The following is an 18,927-nucleotide window of genomic DNA, read 5'->3' on the forward strand; positions in this document are numbered from 1 at the left end:
TATCTCCTACTCTTTGGCTAATGGATATTCAAAAATCAAAATTGCATCCACAAGCTTAAAAAACTCAATAAATCCATTGTGAACTGTCACCTTGTCATATTATAATGCAGTGATAGTATGGTATTGAGTAGGTTTATTCTCATCTGATGGCGAGATAGATGCTCAAACGCAAGCTTCAGAGTAAACTCCCAGTCCTACATTACCTTTGAACCTCGCAGCACTTATATAATTCAAACAATATTATTTCATCCATCCATCCACACTACTTGCAGGAAGGTGAGACAAAGTGGCCCACCCAGTTGGCCTGGGTTCAACTCCAGGTATGGGAACATAGTGGTCAGCCTTTTGGAAGACTTGAATCCACAGGATGAATAAGACACGCTGTGGATACAAGTGAAATGAAACTGGATGGGTGTCAAGAGAGGCATAGAAAAATCTCATCCATTTAGGATGCAGCATGCAATATGTAGTAATCAACCTTTAGCTGTTCCATGCAATGTAGCAGCGGTTGTACTTTAAAGCATCCCTTCACAGGGACTGGAACTTAAATCTAACTCCTTAGAACACTCGGCTAGAATATGTGGAGGGGCACAACACAAACTCAGAGCTGCTTGATAGTGCTTCTTACCCCATTTAAAAAAAAAAAACTGTTTTAAAAATCACAAAGTGGCTCTATTTGGCTGAACCAAAAGCAAAATACAAATCCCGACATATGTGCTTCTTTCCATTACATGCAGAACCAAGCACATTTAGATATTAAAAATGCTTGTTTAAAAGCTGGTGACCCAACTATGTACTGTTCCTTAACCTCTCAAACATCAATGAGGCTTATGTTACAATTCAATCTGTTACACTTGATCTTTAAATTTCTCATATGGTCTAGGGGTTAGAATTTGTAGTTCTCGCCGAGGCAGCCTGGTCGACATTCCCAACTTCCAGTATGGGTATGTCTTGCCAAACCTGAGCTTACAATGCTTAATAAAACATGCTGTCTGCAGATAACATTGAAGCAATCCTGCAAGAATTCATGGAGGGTTAAATATGGTAATGTAATTGCGTTGGTTTCTGTATTTCTCCAGGTGCAATGAGTTTGCAGTCTTCTTTGCAAGACTCAGTTCAGAACATTAAAAATACCATTATTTGCAGATAACAAGCACGCAGCCAGCTAGACAACTGGAGTTAACCCATTTTGCATTTTTGGCTGACAAAACTGTCCAAGAGATCACCACAAGTCTGAGTTCCACTACATGCTGCCTTTATGCATTGCCTACTAGATTTTTAAAGTCTACGGTGAGCAGTCTGTTGGCTCCAATCACTCAAAAAGTCAACATGTTGCTTGGATCTGGAATATTCCCAAGAGCCTTAAAACTGCGGTCATTAAGCCTCTCTTAAAGAAGAGCAGTCTTGATGCCACAGTGCTAAATAATTACCGGCCCATCTCAAACCTACTACTACTACTCAGTTGTCCAATTTTTTTTATTTTTATCTTTCGAGTCCCATCATTGTAAGCATTCAGCTGAGTGGCGCAGCGGAAGCGTGCTGGGCCCATAACCCAGAGGTAAATGGACTGAAGCCATGCTCTGATAGGACATTTTTACTTGCATTGAAGGGGATTTTAATCAGAATGTATCAAGCCAGTCAGTAATGTGTTGGATGATGGAAGCCGATCTTCAGCGCAATCTCCCCTTTCCACATTACCTTTGAATCTAGTAGCACATTGCTTTTGACCATCCTATACAGACTGCTATGGCATTTTTAATCAAGGGGATGTAGCTCAGTGGTAGAGTGCATGCTTTGCATATATGAGGTCCTGGGTTCAATCCCCAGCATCTCCAGGCAATCCTATTTTCTTTGCAATTGCCAGATTGCAGTGCGATATTTTTTAGAGAACTTCGCTTAAATATGTTACATCTTCAAAAGTGGAGCCCCAGTGGCCTAATGGATAAGGCACTGGCCTCCTAAGCCAGGGATTGTGGGTTCAAGTCCCATCTGGGGTGTATGAAAAGCATTGTCAGCTACAGTGACATTCATAAGTTGTTTTTGGGCTTTGAGCAGTATAAATGATATCTCCTACTCTTTGGCTAATGGATATTCAAAAATCAAAATTGCATCCACAAGCTTAAAAAACTCAATAAATCCATTGCGAACTGTCACCTTGTCATATTATAATGCAGTGATAGTATGGTATTGATGGCGAGATAGATGCTCAAACGCAAGCTTCAGAGTAAACTCCCAGTCCTACATTACCTTTGAACCTCGCAGCACTTATAAAATTCAAACAATATTATTTCATCCATCCATCCACACTACTTGCAGGAAGGTGAGACAAAGTGGCCCACCCAGTTGGCCTGGGTTCAACTCCAGGTATGGGAACATAGTGGTCAGCCTTTTGGAAGACTTGAATCCACAGGATGAATAAGACACGCTGTGGATACAAGTGAAATGAAACTGGATGGGTGTCAAGAGAGGCATAGAAAAATCTCATCCATTTAGGATGCAGCATGCAATATGTAGTAATCAACCTTTAGCTGTTCCATGCAATGTAGCAGCGGTTGTACTTGAAAGCATCCCTTCACAGGGACTGGAACTTAAATCTAACTCCTTAGAACACTCGGCCAGAATATGTGGAGGGGCACAACACAAACTCAGAGCTGCTTGATAGTGCTTCTTACCCCATTTAAAAAAAAAACTGTTTTAAAAATCACAAAGTGGCTCTATTTGGCTGAACCAAAAGCAAAATACAAATCCCGACATATGTGCTTCTTTCCATTACATGCAGAACCAAGCACATTTAGATATTAAAAATGCTTGTTTAAAAGCTGGTGACCCAACTATGTACTGTTCCTTAACCTCTCAAACATCAATGAGGCTTATGTTACAATTCAATCTGTTACACTTGATCTTTAAATTTCTCATATGGTCTAGGGGTTAGAATTTGTAGTTCTCGCCGAGGCAGCCTGGTCGACATTCCCAACTTCCAGTATGGGTATGTCTTGCCAAACCTGAGCTTACAATGCTTAATAAAACATGCTGTCTGCAGATATCATTGAAGCAATCCTGCAAGAATTCATGGAGGGTTAAATATGGTAATGTAATTGCGTTGGTTTCTGTATTTCTCCAGGTGCAATGAGTTTGCAGTCTTCTTTGCAAGACTCAGTTCAGAACATTAAAAATACCATTATTTGCAGATAACAAGCACACAGCCAGCTAGACAACTGGAGTTAACCCATTTAGCATGTTTGGCTGACAAAACTGTCCAAGAGAGCACCACAAGTCTGAGTTCCACTACATGCTGCCTTTATGCATTGCCTACTAGATTTTTAAAGTCTACGGTGAGCAGTCTGTTGGCTCCAATCACTCAAAAAGTCAACATGTTGCTTGGATCTGGAATATTCCCAAGAGCCTTAAAACTGCGGTCATTAAGCCTCTCTTAAAGAAGAGCAGTCTTGATGCCACAGTGCTAAATAATTACCGGCCCATTTCAAACTTACTACTACTACTCAGTTGTCCATTATTTTAATTTTTTTATCTTTTATTATCAAAAACATCTTACAAGTATTTACATATATTTACATAATTGTACAGACAAACATCACACACAAGTGCAAGGGAATGGGATACACAAGGGCAGGGGGAGAAGAGACAAAAAATTACAGAAAATCAAACACACAATCATTCTTCAAACTTTCTTCAGTGATGGGGGGTGATGTCGTGGATGGGGGGGGTGATGCCGGGGTCAGAAGATGATGTCCAGGTTTCCAGAGGGTATAAGGTGGATCAGGGTGTTGTGGGGGACGAGGTGGGTGATGAACCGGTGCTCTGCTGCCATGTGGAGGTGTCGGAGGTGTGCGGCCAAGAGTCCTTTGAAGATGGGCCAAGGTTCTGCTGTTTTATTGTCACGGAGATGGATGTTCCTGTTGAGATATAATGTATACCGGGCTATGGAGAGGGTTACAGTTGTCCATTCAGGCGTGCAAATTATTTACAATGACAGAAAATGCGCTGCTGTTACAAATTGGAATAAGAGATGGAAAAGTATCTCTGCACACACAGATTAACTGCACTCTTTTCACTTTTTGATTCTCAGTTTGTTGGCAAGGAATGACTGACGTAGACCCATTTTGGATGAAAACCGTGTTTTGCGTTTGTGGAAATGAGCATCACGCAAGGATGTATGGGCTCTGTGGCGCAATGGATAGCGCATTGGACTTCTAGGCATTAGTTGCAAGGGCTTTCAAAGGTTGTGGGTTGAGTCCCACCAGAGTCGCTAATGGTGAGAGCTCAGAGGGCAAGAAGAAAGAGGAAAAACATGTCCGAAATGCCCTCTCAGCCTGTGGTTACCCCACTTGGGCTCTCAACAGAGTGAAGAGAACCATGAAGCAGGACAAAAGGGAAACTGAACAGAGAAGGAAGGGTGTTTCTATCCCTTATGTCTCTGGCCTGTCGGAAAAACTGCAGAGAATTTTTAGACAACACAAAGTCCCTGTTTATTTTAAACCAGGAAACACTTTAAGACAAAAACTGGTTCATCCTAAGGACAAGTTGCCGACTCAAAAACAGAGCAATGTAGTTTATTCGATCCAATGCAGTGAAGAAAGCTGTAAAGAACGGTACATAGGTGAGACAAAACAGCCTCTACACAAGAGGCTTTATCAGCACAGAAGAAATACAAGTTCAGGACCACAGAGCGCCGTGCATCTCCATCTTGAAGCCTCTAATCACTCGTTTGAAGACGGTGAGGTGAAGGTTTTAAGCAGGGAGAAAAGATGGTTTGAAAGAGGAGTCAAGGAAGCTATTTTTGTTAAAAAAGAAAAACCTTCTTTAAACAGAAATGGAGGGCTAAGATTTAATCTTCCTGTTATTTATAATGGGATACTGAACCCCTGGAAAGGTAGAGGACCAGGAACAGGACATTTAGATGCTAATCAGGTACTCAGGGTGGTTGAGCCAGGGTCTCACAAAGACAAAGAGGATTCTAATAGCCCATTAAAATTCTGAATAGGCTAGCTCGGTAGATATAGGGGGGGAGTTTCTGTTGAAACAAACAACTCTTTCTTACTTCAGGAAGGCTCCTCCCAATGGGCGGGTCTTACCACAGAACAGTATTAATATCGGAGTTCTCGATCTAAATTCTTTTATTGACAATGACTCTTGGATGAGAGTCGAAACGTCTATTTTTTCAAACTGAGTCCAGATGACTACAACTGAAGCTTTTTCTACAATGGTGAGAGAACATTTTTGTTTTTTACAATGGAACGTCTGCGCGCTTTACTATCTGATAAAAGGCACTGCTGAACAAGGTTTATTGCCAAGTGTGCTTGAAAAAGTAAGCAAATACATCGGCATTATGTCAAATAACATTATCTTGCAATTTTTCCTCAATATCCAGATTAACTGCAGTATATTGAGTGCGCAATAAATTGGCGAGAGTCGATTGATTGAAAGACTTCCAGTTTTTTTTATAGCTACATTGGTACAGGGGATTTAGCTCAAAGGTAGAAAGATTGATGCCCTCGCTCTCCATTAAACACAGTTGATTGGACAGGGGCTGAACTTTCGAATGTTGCTGGCTCGCTTTAAAAAAAAAAAGATGTTGCGGCTTGTCGAGTCGCAAATATTTTTTCGACTGGGCTGGATGTCTCTGTGGCGCAATTGGCCAGCGTGCTCGGCTGTTAACCGGGAGGTTGGTGGTTTGAGCCCACCCAGGGACGAGAAGCTATTTTGGAAGAGCTATCGCAGCCAAAATCCACGGGGTAACATTGTTTGTGAATATCTACCTGAAACAGGTTGGAGTAACACTTTAGAGGCGCTGTGGCTTAGTTGGTCAAAGTGCCTGTCTAGTAAATCCCAGCAGTGCTTTCATGATAGCCTTTCAAGCAAATCAGTTGTTTACATGTACAGAAAAACATATCACCCGAAAGAGCTATTTTGCAATTATAGATTGAACAGTATCCCTGAATAAACAGAGTAAATGCACTCTTTTCACTCCTTGTTTCTCAGTTTGATGGTAAGGAATGATTGATGTAGACCGTTTTCGGATGACTGTTTTGCTTTTGTGAAAAAGGGGAATCAGACAAAAGTTGCAAAGGCATTCAAAGGCTGTGAGTTCGAGACCCACCAGAGTCACTGTTGTAACCCCTGTTATCTACATTGGTAAAGAGGAAAGCCTGCTTGTGTTATTAACTGATGAAAGGAACTGCTAAACTTGGTTCAATTACCACAGAATCCCAGTGTGCTATAGGCTGGCCACTGCTTGATAGGAGTTTCCCGTACGTGAGTGACTGTTCTTTCCTTCCTTCACGCCCCGCTCAACCTTGTCTTCTTCTAAAGAGCTTGGCGCTGTCCTCAGAAGCTTTGGTCTTACTCAGCACCTGAGTGGCCCCACCAAGGGCAAAGGGCACACTCTGGACCTGCTAATGACAAAGCGGGTTAACATTTCAAATTACAGTGTGGTAAATGTTACTTTGTCTGATGGTTTCTGTATTTCTCCAGGTGCAATGAGTTTGCAGTCTTCTTTGCAAGACTCAGTTCAGAACATTAAAAATACCATTATTTGCAGATAACAAGCACGCAGCCAGCTAGACAACTGGAGTTAACCCATTTTGCATTTTTGGCTGACAAAACTGTCCAAGAGATCACCACAAGTCTGAGTTCCACTACACGCTGCCTTTATGCATTGCCTACTAGATTTTTAAAGTCGATGGTGAGCAGTCTGTTGGCTCCAATCACTCAAAAAGTCAACATGTTGCTTGGATCTGGAATATTCCCAAGAGCCTTAAAACTGCGGTCATTAAGCCTCTCTTAAAGAAGAGCAGTCTTGATGCCACAGTGCTAAATAATTACCGGCCCATCTCAAACCTACTACTACTACTCAGTTGTCCAATTTTTTTTATTTTTATCTTTCGAGTCCCATCATTGTAAGCATTCAGCTGAGTGGCGCAGCGGAAGCGTGCTGGGCCCATAACCCAGAGGTAAATGGACTGAAGCCATGCTCTGCTAGGACATTTTTACTTGCATTGAAGGGGATTTTAATCAGAATGTATCAAGCCAGTCAGTAATGTGTTGGATGATGGAAGCCGATCTTCAGCGCAAGCTCCCCTTTTCACATTACCTTTGAATCTAGTAGCACATTGCTTTTGACCATCCTATACAGACTGCTATGGCATTTTTAATCAAGGGGATGTAGCTCAGTGGTAGAGTGCATGCTTTGCATGTATGAAGTCCTGGGTTCAATCCCCAGCATCTCCAGGCAATCCTATTTTCTTTGCAATTGCCAGATTGCAGTGCGATAATTTTTAGAGAAATTCGCTTAAATATGTTAAATCTTCAAAAGTGGAGCCCCAGTGGCCTAATGGATAAGGCACTGGCCTCCTAAGCCAGGGATTGTGGGTTCATGTCCCATCTGGGGTGTATGAAAAGCATTGTCAGCTACAGTGACATTCGTAAGTTGTTTTTGGGCTTTGAGCAGTATAAATGATATCTCCTACTCTTTGGCTAATGGATATTCAAAAATCAAAATTGCATCCACAAGCTTAAAAAACTCAATAAATCCATTGCGAACTGTCACCTTGTCATATTATAATGCAGTGATAGTATGGTATTGAGTAGGTTTATTCTCATCTGATGGCGAGATAGATGCTCAAACGCAAGCTTCAGAGTAAACTCCCAGTCCTACATTACCTTTGAACCTCGCAGCACTTATATAATTCAAACAATATTATTTCATCCATCCATCCACACTACTTGCAGGAAGGTGAGACAAAGTGGCCCACCCAGTTGGCCTGGGTTCAACTCCAGGTATGGGAACATAGTGGTCAGCCTTTTGGAAGACTTGAATCCACAGGATGAATAAGACACGCTGTGGATACAAGTGAAATGAAACTGGATGGGTGTCAAGAGAGGCATAGAAAAATCTCATCCATTTACGATGCAGCATGCAATATGTAGTAATCAACCTTTAGCTGTTCCATGCAATGTAGCAGCGGTTGTACTTGAAAGCATCCCTTCACAGGGACTGGAACTTAAATCTAACTCCTTAGAACACTCGGCTAGAATATGTGGAGGGGCACAACACAAACTCAGAGCTGCTTGATAGTGCTTCTTACCCCATTTAAAAAAAAAAACTGTTTTAAAAATCACAAAGTGGCTCTATTTGGCTGAACCAAAAGCAAAATACAAATCCCGACATATGTGCTTCTTTCCATTACATGCAGAACCAAGCACATTTAGATATTAAAAATGCTTGTTTAAAAGCTGGTGACCCAACTATGTACTGTTCCTTAACCTCTCAAACATCAATGAGGCTTATGTTACAATTCAATCTGTTACACTTGATCTTTAAATTTCTCATATGGTCTAGGGGTTAGAATTTGTAGTTCTCACCGAGGCAGCCTGGTCGACATTCCCAACTTCCAGTATGGGTATGTCTTGCCAAACCTGAGCTTACAATGCTTAATAAAACATGCTGTCTGCAGATAACATTGAAGCAATCCTGCAAGAATTCATGGAGGGTTAAATATGGTAATGTAATTGCGTTGGTTTCTGTATTTCTCCAGGTGCAATGAGTTTGCAGTCTTCTTTGCAAGACTCAGTTCAGAACATTAAAAATACCATTATTTGCAGATAACAAGCACGCAGCCAGCTAGACAACTGGAGTTAACCCATTTTGCATTTTTGGCTGACAAAACTGTCCAAGAAATCACCACAAGTCTGAGTTCCACTACATGCTGCCTTTATGCATTGCCTACTAGATTTTTAAAGTCTACGGTGAGCAGTCTGTTGGCTCCAATCACTCAAAAAGTCAACATGTTGCTTGGATCTGGAATATTCCCAAGAGCCTTAAAACTGTGGTCATTAAGCCTCTCTTAAAGAAGAGCAGTCTTGATGCCACCGGCCCATCTCAAACCTACTACTACTACTCAGTTGTCCATTATTTTATTTTTTTATCTTTTATTATCAAAAACATCTTACAAGTATTTACATATATTTACATAATTGTACAGACAAACATCACACACAAGTGCAAGGGAATGGGATACACAAGGGCAGGGGGAGAAGAGACAAAAAATTACAGAAAATCAAACACACAATCATTCTTCAAACTTTCTTCAGTGATGGGGGGTGATGCCGTGGTTGGGGAGGTGATGCCGGGATCAGAAGATGATGTTCAGGTTTCCAGAGGGTATAAGGTGGATCAGGGTGTTGTGGGGGACGAGGTGGGTGATGAACCGGTGCTCTGCTGCCATGTGGAGGTGTCGGAGGTGTGCGGCTAAGAGTCCTTTGAAGATGGGCCAAGGTTCTGCTGTTTTATTGTCACGGAGATGGATGTTCCTGTTGAGATATAATGTATACCGGGCTATGGAGAGGGTTACAGTTGTCCATTCAGGCGTGCAAATTATTTACAATGACAGAAAATGCGCTGCTGTTACAAATTGGAATAAGAGATGGAAAAGTATCCCTGCACACACAGATTAACTGCACTCTTTTCACTTTTTGATTCTCAGTTTGTTGGCAAGGAATGACTGACGTAGACCCATTTTGGATGAAAACCGTGTTTTGCGTTTGTGGAAATGAGCATCACGCAAGGATGTATGGGATCTGTGGCGCAATGGATAGCGCATTGGACTTCTAGGCGTTAGTTGCAAGGGCTTTCAAAGGTTGTGGGTTGGAGTCCCACCAGAGTTCCTAATGGTGTGAGAACATTTTTGTTTTTTACAATGGAAAGTCTGCGCGCTTTACTATCTGATAAAAGGCACTGCTGAAGGAGGTTTATTGCCAAGTGTGCTTGAAAAAGTAAGCAAATACATCGGCATTATGTCAAATAACATTATCTTGCAATTTTTCCTCAATATCCAGATTAACTGCAGTATATTGAGTGCGCAATAAATTGGTGAGAGTCGATTGATTGAAAGACTTCCAGTCTTTTTATAGCTACATTGGTACAGGGGATTTAGCTCAAAGGTAGAAAGATTGATGCCCTCGCTCTCTATTAAACACAGTTGATTGGACAGGGGCTGAACTTTCGAATGTTGCTGGCTCGCTTTAAAAAAAAAAAAGATGTTGCGGCTTGTCAAGTCGCAAATATTTTGTCAACTGGGCTGGATGTCTCTGTGGCGCAATTGGCCAGTGCGCTCGGCTGGTAACCGGGAGGTTGGTGGTTTGAGCCCACCCAGGGACGACAAGATATTTTGGAAGAGCTATCGCAGGCAAAATCCACGAGGTAACATTGTTTGCTGAATATCTACCTGAAACAGGTTGGGGTAACATTTTAGAGGCGCTGTGGCTTAGTTGGTCAAAGTGCCTGTCTAGTAAATCCCAGCAGTGCCTTCATGATAGCCTTTCAAGCAAATCAGTTGTTTACATGTACAGAAAAACATATCACCCGAAAGAGCTCTTTTGCAATTAGAGATTGAACAGTATCCCTGAATAAACAGAGTAAATGCACTCTTTTCACTCCTTGTTTCTCAGTTTGATGGTAAGGAATGATTGATGTAGACCGTTTTCGGATGACTGTTTTGCTTTTGTGAAAAAGGGGAATCAGACAAAAGTTGCAAAGGCATTCAAAGGCTGTGAGTTCGAGACCCACCAGAGTCACTGTTGTAACCCCTGTTATCTACATTGGTAAATAGGAAAGCCTGCTTGTGTTATTAACTGATGAAAGGAACTGCTAAACTTGGTTCAATTACCACAGAATTCCAGTGTGCTATAGGCTGGCCACTGCTTGGTAGGAGTTTCCCGTACGTGAGTAACTGTTCCTTCCTTCCTTCACGCCCCGCTCAACCTTGTCTTCTTCTTAAGAGCTTGGCGCTGTCCTCAGAAGCTTTGGTCTTACTCAGCACCTGAGTGGCCCCACCAAGGGCAAAGGGCACACTCTGGACCTGCTAATGACAAAGCGGGTTAACATTTCAAATTACAGTGTGATAAATGTTACTTTGTCTGATGGTTTCTGTATTTCTCCAGGTGCAATGAGTTTGCAGTCTTCTTTGCAAGACTCAGTTCAGAACATTAAAAATACCATTATTTGCAGATAACAAGCACGCAGCCAGCTAGACAACTGGAGTTAACCCATTTTGCATTTTTGGCTGACAAAACTGTCCAAGAGATCACCACAAGTCTGAGTTCCACTACACGCTGCCTTTATGCATTGCCTACTAGATTTTTAAAGTCGATGGTGAGCAGTCTGTTGGCTCCAATCACTCAAAAAGTCAACATGTTGCTTGGATCTGGAATATTCCCAAGAGCCTTAAAACTGCGGTCATTAAGCCTCTCTTAAAGAAGAGCAGTCTTGATGCCACAGTGCTAAATAATTACCGGCCCATCTCAAACCTACTACTACTACTCAGTTGTCCAAATTTTTTTAGTTTTATCTTTCGAGTCCCATCATTGTAAGCATTCAGCTGAGTGGCGCAGCGGAAGCGTGCTGGGCCCATAACCCAGAGGTAAATGGACTGAAGCCATGCTCTGCTAGGACATTTTTACTTGCATTGAAGGGGATTTTAATCAGAATGTATCAAGCCAGTCAGTAATGTGTTGGATGATGGAAGCCGATCTTCAGCGCAAGCTCCCCTTTTCACATTACCTTTGAATCTAGTAGCACATTGCTTTTGACCATCCTATACAGACTGCTATGGCATTTTTAATCAAGGGGATGCAGCTCAGTGGTAGAGTGCATGCTTTGCATGTATGAAGTCCTGGGTTCAATCCCCAGCATCTCCAGGCAATCCTATTTTCTTTGCAATTGCCAGATTGCAGTGCGATAATTTTTAGAGAAATTCGCTTAAATATGTTAAATCTTCAAAAGTGGAGCCCCAGTGGCCTAATGGATAAGGCACTGGCCTCCTAAGCCAGGGATTGTGGGTTCAAGTCCCATCTGGGGTGTATGAAAAGCATTGTCAGCTACAGTGACATTCGTAAGTTGTTTTTGGGCTTTGAGCAGTATAAATGATATCTCCTACTCTTTGGCTAATGGATATTCAAAAATCAAAATTGCATCCACAAGCTTAAAAAACTCAATAAATCCATTGCGAACTGTCACCTTGTCATATTATAATGCAGTGATAGTATGGTATTGAGTAGGTTTATTCTCATCTGATGGCGAGATAGATGCTCAAACGCAAGCTTCAGAGTAAACTCCCAGTCCTACATTACCTTTGAACCTCGCAGCACTTATATAATTCAAACAATATTATTTCATCCATCCATCCACACTACTTGCAGGAAGGTGAGACAAAGTGGCCCACCCAGTTGGCCTGGGTTCAACTCCAGGTATGGGAACATAGTGGTCAGCCTTTTGGAAGACTTGAATCCACAGGATGAATAAGACACGCTGTGGATACAAGTGAAATGAAACTGGATGGGTGTCAAGAGAGGCATAGAAAAATCTCATCCATTTACGATGCAGCATGCAATATGTAGTAATCAACCTTTAGCTGTTCCATGCAATGTAGCAGCGGTTGTACTTGAAAGCATCCCTTCACAGGGACTGGAACTTAAATCTAACTCCTTAGAACACTCGGCTAGAATATGTGGAGGGGCACAACACAAACTCAGAGCTGCTTGATAGTGCTTCTTACCCCATTTAAAAAAAAAAACTGTTTTAAAAATCACAAAGTGGCTCTATTTGGCTGAACCAAAAGCAAAATACAAATCCCGACATATGTGCTTCTTTCCATTACATGCAGAACCAAGCACATTTAGATATTAAAAATGCTTGTTTAAAAGCTGGTGACCCAACTATGTACTGTTCCTTAACCTCTCAAACATCAATGAGGCTTATGTTACAATTCAATCTGTTACACTTGATCTTTAAATTTCTCATATGGTCTAGGGGTTAGAATTTGTAGTTCTCACCGAGGCAGCCTGGTCGACATTCCCAACTTCCAGTATGGGTATGTCTTGCCAAACCTGAGCTTACAATGCTTAATAAAACATGCTGTCTGCAGATAACATTGAAGCAATCCTGCAAGAATTCATGGAGGGTTAAATATGGTAATGTAATTGCGTTGGTTTCTGTATTTCTCCAGGTGCAATGAGTTTGCAGTCTTCTTTGCAAGACTCAGTTCAGAACATTAAAAATACCATTATTTGCAGATAACAAGCACGCAGCCAGCTAGACAACTGGAGTTAACCCATTTTGCATTTTTGGCTGACAAAACTGTCCAAGAAATCACCACAAGTCTGAGTTCCACTACATGCTGCCTTTATGCATTGCCTACTAGATTTTTAAAGTCTACGGTGAGCAGTCTGTTGGCTCCAATCACTCAAAAAGTCAACATGTTGCTTGGATCTGGAATATTCCCAAGAGCCTTAAAACTGTGGTCATTAAGCCTCTCTTAAAGAAGAGCAGTCTTGATGCCACCGGCCCATCTCAAACCTACTACTACTACTCAGTTGTCCATTATTTTATTTTTTTATCTTTTATTATCAAAAACATCTTACAAGTATTTACATATATTTACATAATTGTACAGACAAACATCACACACAAGTGCAAGGGAATGGGATACACAAGGGCAGGGGGAGAAGAGACAAAAAATTACAGAAAATCAAACACACAATCATTCTTCAAACTTTCTTCAGTGATGGGGGGTGATGCCGTGGTTGGGGAGGTGATGCCGGGATCAGAAGATGATGTTCAGGTTTCCAGAGGGTATAAGGTGGATCAGGGTGTTGTGGGGGACGAGGTGGGTGATGAACCGGTGCTCTGCTGCCATGTGGAGGTGTCGGAGGTGTGCGGCTAAGAGTCCTTTGAAGATGGGCCAAGGTTCTGCTGTTTTATTGTCACGGAGATGGATGTTCCTGTTGAGATATAATGTATACCGGGCTATGGAGAGGGTTACAGTTGTCCATTCAGGCGTGCAAATTATTTACAATGACAGAAAATGCGCTGCTGTTACAAATTGGAATAAGAGATGGAAAAGTATCCCTGCACACACAGATTAACTGCACTCTTTTCACTTTTTGATTCTCAGTTTGTTGGCAAGGAATGACTGACGTAGACCCATTTTGGATGAAAACCGTGTTTTGCGTTTGTGGAAATGAGCATCACGCAAGGATGTATGGGATCTGTGGCGCAATGGATAGCGCATTGGACTTCTAGGCGTTAGTTGCAAGGGCTTTCAAAGGTTGTGGGTTGGAGTCCCACCAGAGTTCCTAATGGTGTGAGAACATTTTTGTTTTTTACAATGGAAAATCTGCGCGCTTTACTATCTGATAAAAGGCACTGCTGAAGGAGGTTTATTGCCAAGTGTGCTTGAAAAAGTAAGCAAATACATCGGCATTATGTCAAATAACATTATCTTGCAATTTTTCCTCAATATCCAGATTAACTGCAGTATATTGAGTGCGCAATAAATTGGTGAGAGTCGATTGATTGAAAGACTTCCAGTCTTTTTATAGCTACATTGGTACAGGGGATTTAGCTCAAAGGTAGAAAGATTGATGCCCTCGCTCTCTATTAAACACAGTTGATTGGACAGGGGCTGAACTTTCGAATGTTGCTGGCTCGCTTTAAAAAAAAAAAAGATGTTGCGGCTTGTCAAGTCGCAAATATTTTGTCAACTGGGCTGGATGTCTCTGTGGCGCAATTGGCCAGTGCGCTCGGCTGGTAACCGGGAGGTTGGTGGTTTGAGCCCACCCAGGGACGACAAGATATTTTGGAAGAGCTATCGCAGGCAAAATCCACGAGGTAACATTGTTTGCTGAATATCTACCTGAAACAGGTTGGGGTAACATTTTAGAGGCGCTGTGGCTTAGTTGGTCAAAGTGCCTGTCTAGTAAATCCCAGCAGTGCCTTCATGATAGCCTTTCAAGCAAATCAGTTGTTTACATGTACAGAAAAACATATCACCCGAAAGAGCTCTTTTGCAATTAGAGATTGAACAGTATCCCTGAATAAACAGAGTAAATGCACTCTTTTCACTCCTTGTTTCTCAGTTTGATGGTAAGGAATGATTGATGTAGACCGTTTTCGGATGACTGTTTTGCTTTTGTGAAAAAGGGGAATCAGACAAAAGTTGCAAAGGCATTCAAAGGCTGTGAGTTCGAGACCCACCAGAGTCACTGTTGTAACCCCTGTTATCTACATTGGTAAATAGGAAAGCCTGCTTGTGTTATTAACTGATGAAAGGAACTGCTAAACTTGGTTCAATTACCACAGAATTCCAGTGTGCTATAGGCTGGCCACTGCTTGGTAGGAGTTTCCCGTACGTGAGTAACTGTTCCTTCCTTCCTTCACGCCCCGCTCAACCTTGTCTTCTTCTTAAGAGCTTGGCGCTGTCCTCAGAAGCTTTGGTCTTACTCAGCACCTGAGTGGCCCCACCAAGGGCAAAGGGCACACTCTGGACCTGCTAATGACAAAGCGGGTTAACATTTCACATTACAGTGTGATAAATGTTACTTTGTCTGATGGTTTCTGTATTTCTCCAGGTGCAATGAGTTTGCAGTCTTCTTTGCAAGACTCAGTTCAGAACATTAAAAATACCATTATTTGCAGATAACAAGCACGCAGCCAGCTAGACAACTGGAGTTAACCCATTTTGCATTTTTGGCTGACAAAACTGTCCAAGAGATCACCACAAGTCTGAGTTCCACTACACGCTGCCTTTATGCATTGCCTACTAGATTTTTAAAGTCGATGGTGAGCAGTCTGTTGGCTCCAATCACTCAAAAAGTCAACATGTTGCTTGGATCTGGAATATTCCCAAGAGCCTTAAAACTGCGGTCATTAAGCCTCTCTTAAAGAAGAGCAGTCTTGATGCCACAGTGCTAAATAATTACCGGCCCATCTCAAACCTACTACTACTACTCAGTTGTCCAAATTTTTTTAGTTTTATCTTTCGAGTCCCATCATTGTAAGCATTCAGCTGAGTGGCGCAGCGGAAGCGTGCTGGGCCCATAACCCAGAGGTAATTGGACTGAAGCCATGCTCTGCTAGGACATTTTTACTTGCATTGAAGGGGATTTTAATCAGAATGTATCAAGCCAGTCAGTAATGTGTTGGATGATGGAAGCCGATCTTCAGCGCAAGCTCCCCTTTTCACATTACCTTTGAATCTAGTAGCACATTGCTTTTGACCATCCTATACAGACTGCTATGGCATTTTTAATCAAGGGGATGCAGCTCAGTGGTAGAGTGCATGCTTTGCATGTATGAAGTCCTGGGTTCAATCCCCAGCATCTCCAGGCAATCCTATTTTCTTTGCAATTGCCAGATTGCAGTGCGATAATTTTTAGAGAAATTCGCTTAAATATGTTAAATCTTCAAAAGTGGAGCCCCAGTGGCCTAATGGATAAGGCACTGGCCTCCTAAACCAGGGATTGTGGGTTGAAGTCCCATCTGGGGTGTATGAAAAGCATTGTCAGCTACAGTGACATTCGTAAGTTGTTTTTGGGCTTTGAGCAGTATAAATGATATCTCCTACTCTTTGGCTAATGGATATTCAAAAATCAAAATTGCATCCACAAGCTTAAAAAACTCAATAAATCCATTGCGAACTGTCACCTTGTCATATTATAATGCAGTGATAGTATGGTATTGAGTAGGTTTATTCTCATCTGATGGCGAGATAGATGCTCAAACGCAAGCTTCAGAGTAAACTCCCAGTCCTACATTACCTTTGAACCTCGCAGCACTTATATAATTCAAACAATATTATTTCATCCATCCATCCACACTACTTGCAGGAAGGTGAGACAAAGTGGCCCACCCAGTTGGCCTGGGTTCAACTCCAGGTATGGGAACATAGTGGTCAGCCTTTTGGAAGACTTGAATCCACAGGATGAATAAGACACGCTGTGGATACAAGTGAAATGAAACTGGATGGGTGTCAAGAGAGGCATAGAAAAATCTCATCCATTTACGATGCAGCATGCAATATGTAGTAATCAACCTTTAGCTGTTCCATGCAATGTAGCAGCGGTTGTACTTGAAAGCATCCCTTCACAGGGACTGGAACTTAAATCTAACTCCTTAGAACACTCGGCTAGAATATGTGGAGGGGCACAACACAAACTCAGAGCTGCTTGATAGTGCTTCTTACCCCATTTAAAAAAAAAAAACTGTTTTAAAAATCACAAAGTGGCTCTATTTGGCTGAACCAAAAGCAAAATACAAATCCCGACATATGTGCTTCTTTCCATTACATGCAGAACCAAGCACATTTAGATATTAAAAATGCTTGTTTAAAAGCTGGTGACCCAACTATGTACTGTTCCTTAACCTCTCAAACATCAATGAGGCTTATGTTACAATTCAATCTGTTACACTTGATCTTTAAATTTCTCATATGGTCTAGGGGTTAGAATTTGTAGTTCTCACCGAGGCAGCCTGGTCGACATTCCCAACTTCCAGTATGGGTATGTCTTGCCAAACCTGAGCTTACAATGCTTAATAAAACATGCTGTCTGCAGATAACATTGAAGCAATCCTGCAAGAATTCATGGAGGGTTAAATATGGTAATGTAATTGCGTTGGTTTCTGTATTTCTCCAGGTGCAATGAGTTTGCAGTCTTCTTTGCAAGACTCAGTTCAGAACATTAAAAATACCATTATTTGCAGATAACAAGCACGCAGCCAGCTAGACAACTGGAGTTAACCCATTTTGCATTTTTGGCTGACAAAACTGTCCAAGAAATCACCACAAGTCTGAGTTCCACTACATGCTGCCTTTATGCATTGCCTACTAGATTTTTAAAGTCTACGGTGAGCAGTCTGTTGGCTCCAATCACTCAAAAAGTCAACATGTTGCTTGGATCTGGAATATTCCCAAGAGCCTTAAAACTGTGGTCATTAAGCCTCTCTTAAAGAAGAGCAGTCTTGATGCCACCGGCCCATCTCAAACCTACTACTACTACTCAGTTGTCCATTATTTTATTTTTTTATCTTTTATTATCAAAAACATCTTACAAGTATTTACATATATTTACATAATTGTACAGACAAACATCACACACAAGTGCAAGGGAATGGGATACACAAGGGCAGGGGGAGAAGAGACAAAAAATTACAGAAAATCAAACACACAATCATTCTTCAAACTTTCTTCAGTGATGGGGGGTGATGCCGTGGTTGGGGAGGTGATGCCGGGATCAGAAGATGATGTTCAGGTTTCCAGAGGGTATAAGGTGGATCAGGGTGTTGTGGGGGACGAGGTGGGTGATGAACCGGTGCTCTGCTGCCATGTGGAGGTGTCGGAGGTGTGCGGCTAAGAGTCCTTTGAAGATGGGCCAAGGTTCTGCTGTTTTATTGTCACGGAGATGGATGTTCCTGTTGAGATATAATGTATACCGGGCTATGGAGAGGGTTACAGTTGTCCATTCAGGCGTGCAAATTATTTACAATGACAGAAAATGCGCTGCTGTTACAAATTGGAATAAGAGATGGAAAAGTATCCCTGCACACACAGATTAACTGCACTCTTTTCACTTTTTGATTCTCAGTTTGTTGGCAAGGAATGACTGACGTAGACCCATTTTGGATGAAAACCGTGTTTTGCGTTTGTGGAAATGAGCATCACGCAAGGATGTATGGGATCTGTGGCGCAATGGATAGCGCATTGGACTTCTAGGCGTTAGTTGCAAGGGCTTTCAAAGGTTGTGGGTTGGAGTCCCACCAGAGTTCCTAATGGTGTGAGAACATTTTTGTTTTTTACAATGGAAAGTCTGCGCGCTTTACTATCTGATAAAAGGCACTGCTGAAGGAGGTTTATTGCCAAGTGTGCTTGAAAAAGTAAGCAAATACATCGGCATTATGTCAAATAACATTATCTTGCAATTTTTCCTCAATATCCAGATTAACTGCAGTATATTGAGTGCGCAATAAATTGGTGAGAGTCGATTGATTGAAAGACTTCCAGTCTTTTTATAGCTACATTGGTACAGGGGATTTAGCTCAAAGGTAGAAAGATTGATGCCCTCGCTCTCTATTAA

At 41.8% G+C, this 18,927-nt stretch overlaps 9 non-coding genes across 9 annotated transcripts; all 9 read left to right on the forward strand.

Annotated features, from left to right (window-relative positions):
• Positions 1 to 1,763: 1,763 nt before the first annotated feature.
• Positions 1,764 to 1,835, forward strand: trnaa-ugc (transfer RNA alanine (anticodon UGC)). Its single transcript has one exon. It is a non-coding gene; the product is annotated as a tRNA-Ala (tRNA).
• An 89-nt stretch (positions 1,836 to 1,924) lies between these two features.
• trnar-ccu (transfer RNA arginine (anticodon CCU)) lies at positions 1,925 to 1,997 on the forward strand. The gene has a single exon. It is a non-coding gene; the product is annotated as a tRNA-Arg (tRNA).
• Positions 1,998 to 7,176: 5,179 nt separating this feature from the next.
• Positions 7,177 to 7,248, forward strand: trnaa-ugc (transfer RNA alanine (anticodon UGC)). The gene has a single exon. It is a non-coding gene; the product is annotated as a tRNA-Ala (tRNA).
• Positions 7,249 to 7,337: 89 nt separating this feature from the next.
• trnar-ccu (transfer RNA arginine (anticodon CCU)) lies at positions 7,338 to 7,410 on the forward strand. Its single transcript has one exon. It is a non-coding gene; the product is annotated as a tRNA-Arg (tRNA).
• A 2,693-nt stretch (positions 7,411 to 10,103) lies between these two features.
• On the forward strand, positions 10,104 to 10,177 carry trnat-ggu (transfer RNA threonine (anticodon GGU)). Its single transcript has one exon. It is a non-coding gene; the product is annotated as a tRNA-Thr (tRNA).
• A 1,466-nt stretch (positions 10,178 to 11,643) lies between these two features.
• trnaa-ugc (transfer RNA alanine (anticodon UGC)) lies at positions 11,644 to 11,715 on the forward strand. The gene has a single exon. It is a non-coding gene; the product is annotated as a tRNA-Ala (tRNA).
• An 89-nt stretch (positions 11,716 to 11,804) lies between these two features.
• Positions 11,805 to 11,877, forward strand: trnar-ccu (transfer RNA arginine (anticodon CCU)). Its single transcript has one exon. It is a non-coding gene; the product is annotated as a tRNA-Arg (tRNA).
• A 2,693-nt stretch (positions 11,878 to 14,570) lies between these two features.
• Positions 14,571 to 14,644, forward strand: trnat-ggu (transfer RNA threonine (anticodon GGU)). The gene has a single exon. It is a non-coding gene; the product is annotated as a tRNA-Thr (tRNA).
• A 1,466-nt stretch (positions 14,645 to 16,110) lies between these two features.
• Positions 16,111 to 16,182, forward strand: trnaa-ugc (transfer RNA alanine (anticodon UGC)). Its single transcript has one exon. It is a non-coding gene; the product is annotated as a tRNA-Ala (tRNA).
• The last annotated feature ends 2,745 nt before the right edge of the window (positions 16,183 to 18,927 follow it).

The sequence above is a fragment of the Eucyclogobius newberryi genome, unplaced genomic scaffold (genome assembly GCF_026437365.1).
Source record: "Eucyclogobius newberryi isolate DKJ021-1_F unplaced genomic scaffold, fEucNew1.0.hap1 SCAF_41, whole genome shotgun sequence".
Taxonomy (NCBI): Eukaryota; Metazoa; Chordata; class Actinopteri; order Gobiiformes; family Gobiidae; genus Eucyclogobius; species Eucyclogobius newberryi.